The sequence below is a fragment of the Chelonoidis abingdonii genome, chromosome 5 (assembly GCF_003597395.2).
Source record: "Chelonoidis abingdonii isolate Lonesome George chromosome 5, CheloAbing_2.0, whole genome shotgun sequence".
Lineage (NCBI taxonomy): Eukaryota > Metazoa > Chordata > Testudines > Testudinidae > Chelonoidis > Chelonoidis abingdonii.
In genome coordinates, this window is record NC_133773.1 from 132,078,981 (window position 1) to 132,090,225 (window position 11,245).

The window sequence follows — 11,245 nt, forward strand, 5'->3', positions numbered from 1 at the left end:
GGCCTGGGGTAGAGTGGGGGGCTGAGCGGGGGGTTGAGTACCCCCAGGGCCCGGAGGAAGCCGGCACCTATGGTATTATTTGCTGGTTCTCCATCCTGCCATACATCTCTCATCCTATTTCCATCCATTTGGTATCTGATGTGCTGTTTCACTGAGGAAGCCCATATCCTGCTCAACTTACTTGCTGTATTGTACAAATGAGCAATCTCATAATTATCAATCATGTTTGTTAAGGTAGTGCCGCAGGACCAACCAAGAATGGGGCCCCGCTGCACTAGGTGCTGGACAAATACAGAGCAGCACACAGTCCCTCCCCCAAAGAGTTTGCAACTAAATAGACAAGACAGACACGCGGGTTCAGAAAAGGTTGATAACATGCAAGCAGAGTAAATAATGGGATGGTAGCGATATTAGTGTGATAATTTGTTTTGGCTGGCAGGGGTTAATTAGGAGAAGATCAGCTAAATGGAAAGTAAGGTGATGGGAGAAGGGACATTGGGGGCAGGGCAGGGGAGAACAACGTAGGGAGGTGACAGTGAGGTGAAGAGAGAGTGTGCAAGAGATGGTGGGGTGGTTTGGAGCAAATAACCAATCAGCATAGGGCTAGGAAAATCCAGTTAAAACTGTAGAAATCCTCCAACTATCTCTGCTTTGGCTGCTTCTAACACAGCTCCTTTTTCAAGCTAAGTATCACATCTGAGTTTGCAAACATTATTTTTCACAAACCATTGTTTCCTTCCTTTCTCATTTTACCCCTAAAACGCTAGCATTTTGCTAGAACCACAAAGAACAGGAAACAAAAACCTCAATCTCTCAGTAAAACGCAGAGCAATGCAAAAATCATCTGGCTGCACTTCATGCTCCTCCCTCACTACAAGTCCTACAGTGAATTTTCCAACGCTTTACTTAATATATCAATAATATTTGTTAGCTACAGGTAACAAACTGCAATCCTTTATATGTTCAGGGCCCATGTAATACATTTTCTTTGTGTTACATTATTCAGGGTCAAAACTTAACTTTGGGTATAAAGGATGCACACTCCAACCGCAAATAATAAAAGAGGTTTACAATGAACAAGAGCCATTGATTATCTTTAAAGCAGCCAGCCACAGCCACCACGAGTTATTTCTGAACTATTTCTTCAGGGAGCTGACAAGACATGAGATAGTTTAATAAAAGCTTTATAGAAGCCTATTTACATGCAACCCAAACTGAGCACGGCACACTCCTACTGCTGTAAGCCACATCCTTCATCACCCCATTAAAGCTATTTGCCCTGCAGTACTAAAGTGATTCAATGCCGTAATACAGAGACTGATGCTCAAAGATGCTTTGGCTTCATAGCAGGTTCTATGCTGGTATCAGTTATTTTAAACTGCATGGTGACAGGTTTCAGAGTTGTAGCCATGTTAGTCTATATCAGCAAAAACAAGGAGGAGTACTTGTAGCACCTTAGAGACTAACAAATTTATCTGAGCATAAGCTTTTGTGGGCTAAAACCCACATCATCAGATGCATGGAGTGGAAAATACAGGAGGAAGCTATATATACATAGTACATGAAAAGATGGGAGTTGCCTTACCAATTCTAATGGAGACAATTCAATTAAAGTGGGCTATTACCAACAGGAGGAAAAAATCACTTTTGTAGTGGTAAACAGGGTGGCCTATTTCAAACAGTTGACAAGAAGGTGTGAGTAACAGTAGGGGGAAAATTAGCATGGAGAAATTAGTTTTTAGTTCTTGTAATGACTCAGCCACTCCCAGTCTTTATTCAGGCCTAATTTGATGGTGTACAGTTTGCAAATTAATTCCAGTTCTGCAGTTTCTCATTGGAGTCTGTTTTTGAAGTTTTTTTTGTTGAAGAATTGCCACTTTTAAGTCTGAGCGTTAAGTATTGAGCGTTCAGGGACGCTGAAGGGTTCTCCGAGTGGATTTTGAATGTTATAATTCTTGACATTTGATTTGTGTCCATTTATTTTTTTGAATAGAGACTGTCTGGTTTGGCCAATGTACATGGCAGAGGGGCATTGTTGGCACATGATGGCATATATCACATTGGTAGATGTGCAGGTGAATGAGCCCCTGATGGCGTGGCTGATGTGGTTAAGTCCTATGATGGTGTCCCTTGAATAGATATGTGGACAGAGTTGGCAACAGGGTTTGTTGCAGGGATAGGTTAGGGTTAGGGTTAGGGTTAGTGTTTCTGTTGTGTGGTGTGTAGTTGCTGGTGAGTATTTGCTTCAGGTTGGGGGGGCTGTCTGTAAGCAAGAACTGGCCTGTCTCCCAAGGTCTGTGAGAGTGAGGGATCATCCTTCAGGATAGGTTGTAGATCCTTGATGATGCTCTGGAGAGATTTCAGTTGGGGGCTGAAGGTGACAAATCTGGAAGACTAGCCTGTAAAACAGGATTCCAGCGAGGGAGGGAGGAAGCAAGCAAGGGTTGTTTTAGCAAGAACACAGGGAACTCAGAGAAAATACAGCTAGGCCCTCTGAGCCAAAGTTACATTCAGAAAAGGGGGAGATTTGGGGACAAAGGTGAAAAGAAGGGGCCAAAACCCAGGGAAGGGCTAGGAGCGGTACAGAGAAGTTCCCACTCTACCTGTGGTACTTACGTGACCCCATCACCAGAGTATCTCACAAGATCTAACCTATTGCTCCTAACAGTTCCTCAGTGAGGTACAGCAATGCTGTTGTCCACATTGTACAGATGGGGCACTGAGGCAGAGAGAGACTAACAGCTAAATTTTCAAAGGTATTTAGACATCTAGGGATCTAGGCATCTGGAAGCAGTAACGGAACACCTGATCGAAAAGGGACCCTCCCCAGCCTGTTGAAAATGAACAAGTGACGGAGGGTGGGGGAGAGCGAGCAACAGAAGGAGGGGGAAAGAAATGAGCGGGGCAGCGCCTCAGAGAAGTGGTGGGGCAAGGGTGTTTGGGTTTTGTTCGGTTAGAAAGGATTTTCAAGAGCGCTTAGAAGTTTAGGTGCTTTGTAAACCCCACTAGATCCTAGCTACATCTTTGAGTGCCTAAAAGGTTTTGAAACTCTGCCCCTAAGGCACTGGCCTGAGGTCATACAGGAAATCCATGGTGGGGAGTAGAACCCAGGTCTCTCAGGGCTAGCTCCCTATCCACGGCACCAGCCTCAATCTGTCACTGCTGGAAAAAAAGACGACTCTGACAAAAGGGAACAAAACCAAGGCGGTCAGTTCGCTGAGACTCCAGCAAACAGTCCCAGGGGGTTGGGCTGCCTGTCATGGTTGACAGCATGAAAAGCAGCACAGAGGCCAGGAAGGATAGAGAATGAGAGTCGGATGAGAGCAGACCACTTATCCTGCAAGGGGTGGTAGGTTCTGCCCTGGTTGTAGAGCAATGGCTGCTGTGCAATTTTACATTTTAACTGAAAACCATTTTGTTTGGTCATTTTTTGTTTGAGAAAAGGAAGGAATGAGAAAGTGTCATATGAGTATCAGATGTGTTTATGCCTCAAATTCTTAGAGTTTCAACTCAATTCCAGAACAAAGAACGGAAATTGCCTTCACAGAGTCCATAAAGTCAACAATCATGGTCATAGCTGCAAAGAATCCTGTGGCACCTTATAGACTAACAGACGTTTAGGAGCATGAGCTTTCATGGGTGAATACTCACTTCGTCGGATGCATTGTGGTCATGATTTATATTATTCATTGGGCACCATCTGTGTGCCCAGCACTGCTCAGAATATGTCAAAAAATGTAGTCCCTGAGCCAATGTGTATAAAATTGTAGCCCTGGATAAGATGGTTCAGATATTTAAGTATGAAGTGCATAGTTATTAAGCATATGTTAATATCCATGAGTGGAGGCACCAATGGCAATAAAAGTTTTACTGAATTAAGGACTAGAAGACCCTCCAGCTTTCTTTCAAGAGGAAGTGCTGCCCAGAGCTCCTGTGCCTGTTTATTTTCCTTTCCCACCTGCAGTGGCCCTGATCTACATCAGAAGTTTCAGTTTGTGTCTCAATTTCAAAATGCGGAATTTTCTTGGTGTTTGGTTTTAAATATTCTCCTGTGAGAGTTGCAACTCAATCACTGTAGTGTTGTGTTTAAGAGCCTTCTGGAAAATAACTAGCCTTTAAACAGAAGTGACTTGAAAGTGTCAGCTTCACTTCTGTTTAAGGTCAGTTTCTAGTCCAGGGGTCCCCAATGCGGTGCCCACAGGTGCCATGGTGCCCACTAGGGCACCTAAGTGCGCCCGCATGCTGGCCGGTGGACGAGCATCCGCCGAAATGCTGCCGACAAGCTGCATCATCCAGAGGCGTCACCACCGAAATGCCTCCGATTTTTGGCAGTATTTTGGTAGTGACGCCTCTGGATGCTGCTGCTTGTCAGCGGCATTTCGGTGGCAACACCTATTGACGTTGCCACTTGTTGGCGGAATTTCAGCAGATGCTTGTCCACCGCCACAGTCCTCCATGGCTCATCATCTGGTGCCCACCAGACAAAAAAGGTTGGGGACCACTGTTCTAGTCTATTATTTCTAGTGAGGTAACACCTCTAGAGGTGCAGGCAGGTGCAGTATAAACTCATGGGGCCTTGCCCTAGTAGGATGTTTCTGATGTTAAATGATCTATTCCAAGGTTGATGAACTGCAAAAAAATGATAGAAAGTAATCTAGATTTTTCTATAAAAGCAGCAAAGAATCCTGTGGCACCTTATAGACTAACAGACGTTTTGGAGCATGAGCTTTCGTGGGTGAATACCCACTTTGTCAGATGCATGTANAAATTTTAATGTATATTCTTACTTTGTTACTAACTCTTGAATAAAACAACTGAAAATTCTAGAAAAATCTAGTATCAGAGGGGTAGCCGTGTTAGTCTGGATCGGTAAAAGCAGCAAAGAATCCTGTGGCACCTGAGCTGATGGTGTCAAATTTGCAGATGAACTGAAGCTCAAAGAGAAACTGCTGAACTTCAGTTCATCTGCAAATTTGACACCATCAGCTCAGGTGCCACAGGATTCTTTGCTGCTTTTACCGATCCAGACTAACACGGCTACCCCTCTGATACTAGATTTTTCTAGAATTTTCAGTTGTTTTATTCAAGAGTTAGTAACAAAGTAAGAATATACATTAAAATTTTAAACCTAACTTGTGTCGCTTCAGTGACTTGATACAAGATGTGAGCACATGTATTAGAGCTGAGACACAGCTAACATTTATTTAATTCTATTTTTTAATATAGGAATTATATACAGTGCTCCTGTCAGATAATTTATAAATTATCTGCCAAAATACCCTGGAGTTTTCAGGTACCTAAGTAGCCCAGGGAATCATGGTTAAAGTTGCTCCCCACACACAACAAAATCTGAAATGGCACCCCTGTCGATTCCCCATTGGTAAAATGGAGATAATATTTCCCTATTTCACACAGATATTGTGACGATAAAATGTATTAATGCGTGTGAGGTGCTCAGATACTCTGATGATGAGGGCCATTATAATACCAAAGATAGGCATATTTAAGATGTTGTAATGGCAAGGATCCCACCTCTCACAAGGTCAGCTGTGTCTGCACTTCTTAGTTTATGGTGACCCCATTCTGGCAGCTTCTCTGATTGTTTCTAGTGACTCAGCCACCCAGCTAAGTCACACAGTCTGTATGGAACACAACTCAAACAGATCCCTTCTGGGGTTCTAGTCCAACAACGTATTTCAGCGCTTACAGCCCTGGTAGGGGGCCGTGCCCTTAAGGCTTCCTCCCTGCAGATTCGTCACCCACTCTGGTCTGCTTTTGCCCCAACTGGGCCTCTTAACAGTTCAGGTCCCCCTCTGGAGGGTTATCACGGTCCAGTTGTAGGCCACTTCCCCAGTGGCCTATGAGGATGTGGTGGACCCGGGCCCACCCACCATTCCAGGTCCCAGCCCAGGGACCCTAAGAGTAACAGCCACGCTCCACTGTGTCCCTTTAACTAAATTGCTTTCAATTTCCTGGGCCACTTTCCTGCAGCCCCAGCCTTCACCAATACTTCACCCTTATCTCATGGCTCTTCTACGTTCAGGCCCAACACCCAGACAGGAGCTCTTTTTTGCTCCCATGGTCTTTGCCAGCACTGAACTATCCATGTTGGTGCAGTTCCATTTGGCCAGCCAGGAGCACCATCTGCACTCCACTGACTCCAGCAAGGAACTGACTCTGGGCTACAGTGCCTTTTATATTAGTCTGCAATCCTTTGATTGGCTAGCGCCTTGCAGCATCCCTATGATTGGCTGCTTTCTGTACAGTCTCTCTCTAGGCCACTTGGAAGACTTAGCTCCACTGCTCCTTTCCTGGGATAGGTGTGGCAGGACCCAGAAGCCTCCAGCAGGGGGCCTGTGGGCCTAGTCCACCTTGCCACACCCCTTCTCCCCCATAGACAGGATTAGGGGGGTAGTTCTATAGAGGGTAATCTCTTTTTTAACCCATATTTTGCCCCACTTTAGCAGGGTCTTCTCCCTCCCAGACTTATCTGTCTGAAGAGCTACTGGTAACAGTCTCTGTGCCCAATCTACCATGATATGTCTAAACTTTATCTCAATTTCTCTCATTCCATTTATTTAAAGTAATGTATGTTTAGAACCCATCATTATGCTATTTCAAAGTGAGTTTAGCAGTTTTCAAGCAGTATACTCCCCCATCCTGCCCCCTGTATTAGAACTGAAACTTTATACCTCAGTAATATTTTCTGTAAACAAAGGCTACTTTGCAGAAATAGTGCTTTTTACAGTTTTGCCAGGGGGCACAAACAATCCCAAACTGTTCTAAAGACTTCAAGACTAAAGGAGCTAAATTATCCTTTTTACCAGAGACAAGATTTTGACTTTTTAAAAAAGTTATAACAAATAAACTTCTAAAACAGCAATGAAACAGTTTTGGGACTTTTAAAGGTAAAATAACCAAAATTCATGTTTTAGGGTCAGTGAAATAAAATTGACATTTGTAAATTGTAGAGAAGCAAAGTCTTTTGCCAAAGAATCAAGCAACTTTAGAAAAGAAACATCTCTTCCCCTCCTTCCCCCACCCCCAAAAAAACAACTGTTTTCTTTTTCAACAAAAGAATTTTTAAGAACAGGATTACAATTAAATAAAGTGTTTGAAAGCTACGTTCTCGTACATTTTAAAAATAATGCAAGCGTGCTTTTACATTTTAAAAGGGTGCTAAGATTATCTAATTTTCATAATTATCATCTCTGCAAGAAAGCAAACAAAAATTTAATAATGTTTTGTCGAAATGACTTGCATAGTAAGAAGCACCCTGTAAAAATAGTTTACAGGAATGTTAATTGTGAAAAAAAGTTCCTGAGAACAGCAATGGTATACAAAACCTGAATGTAAAGAAGGGTTTGATATTTTTAAAAAATGTCAAAAGGCGTGTTATAGCTTGCTAAATGTTTAAAGGAGCTCTTTAAAAAGCAAACCAACACTATTTAATGTTTTGCCCAAATGAATTGTCCAGAATACAAAATAATAGCCTAACAAAAACTGCTCTATCTGTAAATTGTGAAGAAAGCTTTGAAATCCAGAATACAGTCAAACCTCATAATGGATGGGTTTAACAATAATTAAAACACACACACACGACAAAAGCCATAGCTTTATGGCTGCATGAAGTTTATAGGTAAGTGTGTAGCCTCTGATATGGTTATCAGAAGAAACAACCCCCTTACCCACTGTGACGATGCGGTTCTGGCAGGACCCCATTGAGAATGCCAATTCAGGACAAAACGCTTAAACAGGGCAGTTACAGCCCAAGGCTGGGGGTTTTCCACCTGTAAGGCAAACCAAACCAACCAGACAAAGAGGACTTTGGTTTCGCCCCACTAGCTAACCACAAGTCACACAAGCAATTTCCTCAGACACTCCAGTCTTGCAGTATCACCACCAGTGCCACTCGTCCTGGGGATGAATGGTTATGAAAACCAACACCCCAATAAAAGAAAAAGGTTCTCTCGATCCCAAAGAATCAAGCCCCAGACCCAGGTCAATATACACATCAGATCTTACCCACAAATCACGCTGTTGCCAATCCTTTAGAATCTTCAAATCAAAGGGTTTATTCATAAAAGGAAAAAGATAGAGAATGAAGAGCTAAGAATTGGTTTAAATGGAACCAATACATACAGTGTGGCAAGTTCTTAGTTTCAGGCTTGTAGCAGTGATGGAGTAAACTGGCAGTTCAAAATCAAGTCTCTGGAACATACCCTGCAGGGATGCGTCATTCAGTCCTTTGTTCAGAGCTTCAGTTTTGTAAGCAAGTTTCTCCAGAAGGTAAGAAGCAGGATTGAAGACAAGATGAAGATGAGGCATTACAGCCTTATATGGGCTTTTTCAGGTGTGGTAAGAACACTTCCTTTGTTCTCATTGTGGAAAATTACAGCAAATTGGAGTCTGCCAGTCACATGGAGCAAGTTACCTCACACCCTGCTGAGTTACAAGGTGTATTTGCCTTCCTCTCAATGGGTCAGTTGTGTAGCTGACTGTCCTTAATGGCCATCAAAGCAGGACCTAGGACAGAGCTAACACCAACTTGTCTGGGATGTCTCCCAGAAGCACAGCACAAAGTTGAAATACAAACAGTATAGAGCTAATACTCATAACTTCAACTACAAAATGATACATACATACAGACCGCATAATCATAACCAGCAACCTATAACCTGGTCTTAGACACCTTATATGACCCCCTTTACATAAGATTTGGTACCATTATAGGACCTTTGTTGCAACTATGTTCTATATGGTCCCAGTTCATATCAATAACGTCACACCCACCCCTCCACTTCTTGCCTTTTTCCAAATTTAAAACTGTTAGCTTCTCCATGCTCTTTTGTTAAACATACAGTTTTTAATCATAGCAAGTGAAGTTTGTTTTTTTTTAATATTTTAAAATTTTAGCAAGTCAAGTGGGACATAGAGGACAAGAGCTGTCCTGGATTTTAAAGGAATATTCTTAACTGAAAAATCTTTTTTAGTGAAACAGTTTTGTTGGTTGTTGTTAGTTGTCATGTGTTAGCATGGACAAGTGTTTATCATGCAGGAACAGTTTCTCACTTTATAAGGCATTATCTTGCCCATACAATGGACTATGAGGAATAATAAATAAGATTAACAAAAGCATTGAGGGTTAACACGCTTGGAGGTATATATTTTGTAGCAGTACCTGCAAAACAATAATTACATTTTTATTTTTATTACATTGTCTAGAGACCTTAGAGAATTAATTTTTCATTTTTATATAACATTTGACAATTTACGTTTATACAAGCTATAACCCTAAATGCGTTACAGTATTAAGTAATACAAGCCAGAAGACAAGAGACCTAAGAAATTACTGAAAACAGAGGTGTCTTGATGACTGAAGACCTAATGCAAAGGGCCTGGGGAGAAATTAAAAGGCACATCTGTCACAGAGTGTGGGGAAGTCAAGGCCCCGCACCCCCCACTTCCTGCCATTCACCATGTCTCTCAGCCAGCCAGTAAAACAGAAGGTTTATTAGACAACAGGAACAAAGTCTAAAACAGAGCTTGTAGGTACAGAAAACAGGATCCCTCAGTTGAGTCCCTCTTGGGGGGGTGGAGAGCCCAGACCAAGGTTCTGAATCTCAACCCCCATCTCTCCAGCCAGCTCCAAACTGAAACCCCTTCCTGCTGCCTCACCCAGCCACACACTCCAGCCCCACGTCCAGTTTCCCGGACGGATGGTGTCACCTGGCCCCAACCCCCTCCTGGGCTCAGGTTATGAAGGGCAGCCACCATCATTTACCTGTTGGATGTCAAGTATCATCCCGCAGTGAAGTCACCCCCTTATTTCTCATCACCATCTAATTTTGGTGCAGTACCCCAGGGAAACGGAGGCACGCCCCGCGTTAGCAGAAGACAGCATACTAGTAAAACTCCCACGCTACACATTACAAGGTTAATACTCCTTACTCCATCACAACAGCTGAAGCGAAAGAGGGTATGAGTTAAGAGGGGTCCAGCTCCCAGGCACCCCACTGCTTATATTCCTCATGCACAAGCACACAGGGGTCCTTGTCGGAGGAACAGAGCATCCATATGCTTTTTGTTGTTGACAAAAGGTTATTAGGGAAGGCAGTATGTTTGTGGCCCTAGAGGCTTCCACATTTAGTTTGTTAACCACAGCCATCAAGAGGTGTTTGACTATGATTAAAAGGAGGCCTTATGATGCAAATAAAAAGTACAGGGGCTTCCTTCTTATTGGTACAAGTTGGCTTATTTTGGTTTCCTTTTATGTACATATTTTTACATTGGTAAAGTCCAGTAAATATAATGTCCCTAAGTATAAAAATGCAAAGAGATCTAGGACACTGCTTAGGACATTTATTGCCTGTTGGTTTCATTGTTTATTTTGTGCCTTATACACATAGCCTGCAAAGTAAAGTATGCGCCATTTTATGTAAGGCTGACTGGTCTGTTGCCTTGGTGGTTGTTAATACTGCCCTGAATATCAACATTTACAGTATGGCCAGCAAAGAAACGCAGCGGGTTTTCTTTCGTCTTGTTTGTGTCTGTCTAGTGAAGACAGCATGGCCAGAGATTCACCTATTCAGCCCAACGCAGTCAGGCAAAGTCAATTTATGGCTTTTTAGGATACAATTTTTTCAATTTTATGCTGTTAAATCATAGGGAAAAGCATTAACCACTTGTTTAACTTCACCACCTTTTTATCACATAACTTGTTTTGGTTTGGGCTTTAATTCGGTAAGAGTACTGACTTGGGAAAGCATAAGATGTACAAATAAGACAATAGTAAGGGTGCAACAGTGCCCATCCTCCTATGCCCTAAAACAGAAGTTCCTCCTCACTTAGGGAGGGAGAACAATGCACTTTTGAAACATTAGCCCTAAACTTTTGGCTAAGAGTATTGCACAGCCATCGTATAAAAGAGGATGGGCCATTCAAACTCACCCATTGATTAAAGATGGAAGAGCCTAAAAGTCCCTGGCCAACACCAGCAGTTAAGTGGCTCATTAAGAGGTGTTATACAGGCAAAGTTGTGGGAATTGGAGAAACGAATATATTGTTGACACAAATGGCGTTTGAGACATGTTACCAGCCATGTGATCACCGGGACAACGCAGAGGAGAAATACAAGGCCAGACCACTGACCCAAGTTTTGTTTGCGACTCTCACACATCCCAACCAGAAGACCCCAAGTCATTCCAATGGAGAGTTATATAGAGACCAGTCACAGGTATGTTGT

General features: G+C 42.7%; 1 pseudogene; it reads left to right on the forward strand.

The window, feature by feature from the left end:
• Positions 1 to 10,896, forward strand: part of LOC116829574 (uncharacterized) — a 169,919-nt pseudogene extending 159,023 nt beyond the window's left edge.
• The last annotated feature ends 349 nt before the right edge of the window (positions 10,897 to 11,245 follow it).